Raw genomic sequence first — 7,500 nt, 5'->3', positions numbered from 1 at the left:
TTTAGCTATGAAATCAAACCAAAATGTTCTTTTTGAAAAAAAATCAATAGGCCTAATTATAATCATATTTTATAATATGAATTAATTTCTTAGTTAAGAGTAATTTATGATGCCTAATGAACCATACAGTTTAGAGGGAGAATGATATTTCTGAGTTTTACAAAATGTATTGTTGGCCAGTAATAACCCATTGCTTACGGGTGTCATGACATACATGACGTAGGAGCTTTGGCCTGACGACGGGCGTCATGACGTACATGACGTACATGACGTACATGACGTTCGGGGATTTTGGATCACTGTGCTATTTTATTTTGCTATGAAAAAGGAATGAGTGATGATGGCTACTGCAGTCATAATTACTATAATTACCGTAATATCGTGCTAGCTTAACGTCCAAAACCTAGATGGCACCACTTTTTCCTAGCACCAGCAGGAGAGAGAGCCTTGAATGGCACCCATCCACGGTCTCTAGCAAGCACTGTCTCTATAGAGCGATGGCACACACCAAGTTGATGAACCCTTGCTCTAAAGTACCGCCGATGAAGGATGTGCAGGCAGAACGAGAAGAGGAAGGTGAAAGGTGACTCAATCCATACCCAGTGTCTAAAATGTGCTCCTGTGTCAATATGGATGCCTTTCACTGTGGCACTCACAGTCACAACCACAGGTTTCATTCCTCTTCCCTTCCTCATCTTGTTATCTTTATCGTAGGGGGTTATATGTTTCGTATTAGTTCATGACAGCACAAATAATACAAAAAAATAAAGTTGCCTTTTGTCCTCCCATAAAACAGCTATACTTCTATCACATTGAGTATAAAGAAAATAATGAGCTAATATGGATAATATACTACAATTTTATTCAATTGCAGCACTGATAGAGCCTGTCATATGGCACATATAAGTCTCTAAACTCAATAAAACACAAAAAAATAAAACACAAAAACTGTTTTAGTTTTACAATGAATGACAAAGAGAGTGGGATGATTCAAATTATATTATTTCAAGCGGTCTCTCTCTAAAATAAAACCTATCCTAGAGGCTGGGCAAGCAAATTTATCTCTGTCTGCAATGGGTTAAGCAAGGACAGCAGTGTCTTCAAAGTTGGTACATCAGGCAAGAGCTGTAGGTGATGATCGAAGGAAAACATCCTGCTGTGTGAGGAATGTGTCGGGGGGGAGATTGGATTTTGGAATTAGAAGAAGCTGTCTGGCAGAATTTGTATGTATTTGAATATTTTGGGTGAATTCCTAATGCCCTTGTATTACTGTGTTTCCTACTATTGTAGTAGACTGTAATAGTATTATAAACAGTACTTCATATTAATCCATTATACTGCTTATACTCTGTGTAACAAAGTGTAAAATTTAAAAAGTTTATCGATTTTTTTCACAATTTTATCTATGAAAGAATATGAAAAGAAAGAAGACATGGGGAGAGAAGGGGAACCAACAGAAGGAGTATGTCAGTACTCCTGTTGAGTGTGGTACTGTCAACTGGCGGTTACTGACGTAGCTGGGCACTGCGTTGGATAAGGACCAAGCTCAGATCGAATCAACACTCGTTGGCACATTCTCTCACGAGTCAGCACACGCTGGCACAGGCGGGCTCGCGTCACTGCATACAAGCCCGGCGTAGCATCTGCTCCGCAAATCTGGCTTATCCTTATCCTGTCGAAAGCTTTAGAAAGATCGCACAAAGTGAGCAAATTTACCTTATTGTTGTCCATGTTATTATAAATTTGGTCAGTAATCTGTAACAACGCTGTTTCAGTGGATAACTTATTTCTAAAGATAATAAGTTATTGGTTTCCAGGAAATTCATCAATTGATTTGCTACTGCATTTTCAAGAACCTTAGATAGTACTGGGAGTATTGTGGTAGGGCGGTAATTATTCATGTCGTCTATTCCCCAGACTTGAAAATTGGGGTTACAATTCCATGTTTCCAAAGCGACGGAAAAACACCAGTAACTAGAGAGGTGTTAATGATGATCTGAAAACATCAGTTATGAGCCTTGCCTGATCTGTGTTTTGATGTAATGTGGAGGCAATTGTTTGTTCATAAGTTAGTTTTCCCAATTGTGCAAAGAAGTTATTAAGATGATCAGGGTTATGTGTAGAATTTGTGTAATTATCTGTGTGTTGTTTGTTAGACACTAATGTTTTAACAGTTTTCCATGTTTTACTAGAATTGTTTTTATGTTCAGCGAATTTATTTCTGAAATAATTAGTCTTTGCCGATTGAATTAATGACTGAACATTTTTCTTTTTTACTTTATAAATTACCTGAAGGGCGGGCTCAAATCTGTTTACTTTGAGCACTTGTTGGGAATTATTCCTATCGGCAATGGCTCTCTTGATATCATCATTTATCCATGGAGCAGGGGGACGTCTGACGATTCTTGTCACATAGGGAGCAGAGGCATCTATGCTGCTTTTTATCACTTCCGTAAGGATGGTTACCTGGGTGTCTGCATTGTCTGTTGATAAAATATCTAATGGAGTTGGTTCTTTAGATATGATTAGCTCGCATAATGACTGAGGGTCATGGTGATTGAAGTCACGAAAAGTTTTTGTAACCGGTGGTCGCTTTGGTTTCTTTATATTCAACGTCATCGTGATAAGTTCATGATCAGCAACATGACATGGAATGACGTCTGTATGGAGAATGATATCTAATCTATTCGTTATTATTACATCTAATATAGACGAGTTGTTTTCTGTGATCCTTGTAGGTTTATTAATCACTTGTTCTAGTTTATTTTTCTTGATTAACTTTGCTAACTTAGCATTTGGTTTACTTAAATCATCATTTAAGGCACCTAAGATAAAAAGTGATTTCTTTTTTAGGGACATTTCTCTAATAACCTTTTCAAGATATTCAAAAGATTCAGATTGTGCATGGGGATGCCTATAGACGGCGCCAATAATGAAGGAAGGAAGCATGTTGCTTTGTACGGCAACCCAGATATCTTAACTGTTGTAGTTGATATCATATTTGACAGAAGGGTATCCCTTACAAATATGCATACCCCACCTCCTTGCCCTGCATCACATCGATTAATTTGATAATTTGGAATGTTGATAAAGTTACTTATCATTTCCTGGTGGAGCCATGTTTCACTAACACAGAGTATGTCTACATTTCTCTCCTTTACTAACAATACAATTTCTTCAAGGTGACCGAGGAGAGATTGTGCGTTAATATGTTCTATTATTAAGATGTTCTGTGACCTAATCTCTGGCCGTGCTGACGGTTTTGCGCGGTCAAACATTCTGATCGTTTTTGTACTTGTTTCTGTTTTGGAACACTTTGACATTGTCTGGGTAAATAACCGGGCCCAATCCGAGTTTATAAATAGTTTGGCTTTAATGTCTTATTGCCCCTAACTGTTACTGTGAAATTTGTATAAGTATTCTATGTGTCATTTTTGTCATGTGAGCTTATTTTAATAAACACTGGATATATTTTCAAAATTTTCTGGAAAGATAGTTCTTCTATCTTCTTTATTTTTGTGTCGGGGTGGGCAACTGGTGATATTACAGAATAGTATTGTATCGGGAACGATCGGCTTGCCCTTCATACGGTTTGGATGTTTGGCGATCCTCTACTTTTCTTTTCTTTTCTCTTTTCTTGAAAGCACAGTGGTTACATAACCCTCTCTCGTCGGCATTTTGGCAGAAAAAAAAAAAAAAAAAAACGGAATTCTGTTCATGCTTACTAATCTCCTGTAAGTAGTATTTATGCTGATCTCTGCATAATTATTGATGGCCACTGGTGGCACTACTGGAGCAGGGGGGGCAGTAGGAAGGGCAGAGGCACCTTGCATCTGCTGATGAGCTGTGTCTTCCCAGTGGCGGTTGGGATCGAGTCGGTTTTTTTCCCCATAGCTTCGTTTAGGTGTAACCTGTGTTGAAACTTCAGCGCTGGCATTGTCTAACTTGTTGCTTTTTGGTTTTCCTGTGGGCGAGCGCTTAGGTGACGCAGGTTTGGGGGAACCCGGTGTAGTTGTGGGGGCGGAGGACACATATTATCACATCAATGATAATATGTGAAATGAAAATAATTTTAATACTTTTCTCCAAAGAATTTGCCATCTCCAGTAGAGGCTGGCATTTACTTCCATTCATTATCATCTTCAAAAGTACTATTTTTCAGAATCACATCATCACCACTATCACATACATTTGGCTCTTGTAGCAGGTAAACTACTACTAGATCCTTTCTGGAAATTTGTACTTTAGTTGGCTGCAAACACAACATTAGGATCAAATCTTCATTTATTCTTAATCTTATGTTTTGCATGTATGATGCACAGTTTTACTTCTTGGATCAATAGGTTTTCCTTCCATCTTTTCCTCTGATTTCCACTAATATGGGCATGTAGCACCGTTGGTACTTTGAAACAACTCTCCTGTTGACATATTATATCTACGATAATTTTCAGTAATGATAACGCCAGAGTTAACCCATTGGAGACGTGAGTTTTTGACCTAACATCAGGTGTCATGACATACATGAAGATAGTTGTCATGCCATAATTGATGATGGGGGAGAGTAGATCACCATGTTTCTTTATTATGCTATGAGAAATAACTCAACTTAATTTAAAATCCAAAACAGATTGCAGCATTTTCTCCTAACAGTAGCAGAAAAGAAAAGCTTGAATTGCACCCATCCACAGTCTCTAGCAAGCACTGTCTTCAGAGAGCAATGACACAGTAAGATGGTGGGCCACGAAGGATGTGCAGGCAGAATGAGAAGATGACTCAATCTATGCCCAGTGTCTACAATGTGCCCTTGTACCAGTAAGGCTGTCATGTGCTGTGGTACAACTTTTTTCCTCTTCCCCATCTCTTTATTTTACCTTCATTGTGGATGGTTATTTATTTCATATTTGTTTATGACAGTACACAGGTATGAAAAATTAAATTGCTTTTTGTCCCACAAGTCTCAGTGCAGTAGATCACAAAGTAATGACCAATGCAAAAATGAGTAAATAAAAGAGAGCATAAAAGATTGCAATATGTCGTGTGAAGCAGCCTCACTTAGCTTGGTTTTGATGGCATTAAATCATTCATGCATGGCATATGTTCCCATTAGCCATGGTTATAATAATTTTTTGTTTTATTTCATGATTGAAGAATTGTACTGAAATAATATTGTCTATTTCTGGTTTTAGAGTATCCCATTCTAGATAAATCAGAGCAGCTGTTTCTCTTGGAAATTATCTTAAGTTGCATGTAGTAAACTGGGGAAGGAGTTGGATCATTCCTGAATATTATATTTGAACAAGAGAGTTGTAATGGTCATGTGAATAATTAAAATATATCTTCATCAGTTATGCAATCATACTTACTCTCGTTGTACTTGATGTCATAAAGAAGATGGCATCTGCTTCCATGAAAACCACACTTCTTCAGCAATTTGAAGATGGCAGTCCCTCCCACTATCTCTTGTGAATAATGGCAACTGAAGGATGCTGCACTTCCAGATAACCTATCAGTGGTGTAGTCTACTAGAACCTGTAGTTGAGGGATTATTTTAAACTATTCTTCTTTAATATCAGTTGGATAACATCTTTCTCTCTTTCGGAGAACTTCTCAATATGATGGATATATAGTACATTTCTCTTCTTGTAGTCTTTTCTTCTATTTATGTAATTCTCTCTGGATAAGTGTGTTAACTATTATTGCAATGACTGGTCTTAATTTAATATCAGTCGGCTGGCTTATTTGTGCATTCATTTTTGACAGATGAGAAAGTATTGGAATAATAATCTGACATATCTGTGAGACTCAGGTTTTACCCTTTATGATAATTCATCTGCTTGTAGAAAGAGATTTCAGGTGAATAGTTAGACTGTATTTCTTCTGTTCTACATCTTTTCGATCTTTCACTTAGCTCTGAGAATGGTTTGGATGGTTTAATGCATTATCAGATTGTTCAGTACCATTATTTTTATTTAATTACTAGTTTTTTTTTCTAAAGTATTCTGCCATGCGTGATGTTTGTCACTTGTATTTTTTAAATTGACCTTTAATTAAAGATGGTCAGTGTTATCTCATGTATAAATTTTGTGTTGCTGTAAATTTGTTGGTATTTCTTAATGCTTCAAATGTACGGTCATTACGGTTATTAATATATTCGTCTATAATGTTTCCTTTTCAGAGAATTCTCATCTGTTGAGTGTTTGTAATGTTATGGGGAACTATTAGTTTTTTCTCTCTCAGGAGTTCAGTATTTACAAACCATAATTTTGTTTCATTTTCGTATTATTTCCAAAACTGATAAACACTCGAGTTACAATGAGAAAGCAAGTTGCGATCCGAGTGTGACAACAAGGGCGAACGTCAGAGCACAGAAAATTGTGAGTGATCGGGAGGCAGCCGGAATTTCAACTTTGCCAGACGCGCCTGAGCCTTCGGATTTTGTATTTCAAGGCCGAATAAAACGAAGACTCTCAAGATATTCAAACTGAGTAAGGTAGATTGTATAGTCCCCTACCATTGAAATTGAAGATCATGACTTCCTATTGATTTAGTTTTTCGTCGTTTATGCTTTGCTATTGTCATTTATACTATATGATTAGGTAAACTCCTTGGCAGCATCAGCCTATACCATAGTTGCACTTGTTTTGTTAAAGCATTTGGCTTTGCCATGTAACTTGTTTATGAAATTTGATAGTTAACATCTTTCCTTTATTTATTTATTTATTTTTCCATAGGAACCTTGGTAAAACATTACTTGTTCCACTTTTTACCGACCGTCACTCATTTTACTTACAGCAATATTTCCGCCAATATTGTTGAAATTGTCCTTGTGACCAAGATTCGTCGATTTGTACCATTGTGGAGAGTGTATCGAGTAGGTGACAGGGCGAGGCTGACGTTTGGCGACGTCGGCCAGACGATGGACCCGACAGTTTGCTAACTTTTCTGGCCTAATACTGCTGGTAGAATAGCTTCGGCTTTTTGAAAAACGAATTCAGCATCAAATTGTCCATTTCTTTGGAGTTCCCGACTATGTGGCTAGTTTTCATGATGTCCGACGGACATAGCACAACATAACCACCTCCGTGCCCTGCACTGATACAATTGAGCTGTCATAGTTTTTTTTCAAACATCTGAAACTATTCTGCCATCAGTAACTGCCCAGAAAAGTTTTGGTACATGATAAGAAACATCGCACTTAAAAATAGTCGGTTAGTAAACCGTCGGTCCATCGTCTGGCCGAAGTCGGCCGGATGAGCAAAATGGACGTTCCCCAGCTGATGTCAGCCGACGTCAATTGGACCTCAGGATGCTAGTTAGGGAGAGTGTTGAGAAAGCAAAGTACAGGGCGATAGCAGAGGTCCTCAACCAATCAGATTACGGAATGTGTTCCTCACCAATCAGGTAAAGAATGTGGCATCACTTAAAGCAGTTAGGAGGGAAAACTTGGAAAGTAAGGGTCGTAAAGATTTTTTCAATTATGCTTTCAGGTAACATTTACGT

The sequence above is a fragment of the Penaeus japonicus genome, unplaced genomic scaffold (assembly GCF_977035675.1).
Source record: "Penaeus japonicus unplaced genomic scaffold, GWHDUDI00000001_assembly GWHDUDI00000009, whole genome shotgun sequence".
Lineage (NCBI taxonomy): Eukaryota > Metazoa > Arthropoda > Malacostraca > Decapoda > Penaeidae > Penaeus > Penaeus japonicus.
This window is presented reverse-complemented; position numbering follows the sequence as displayed.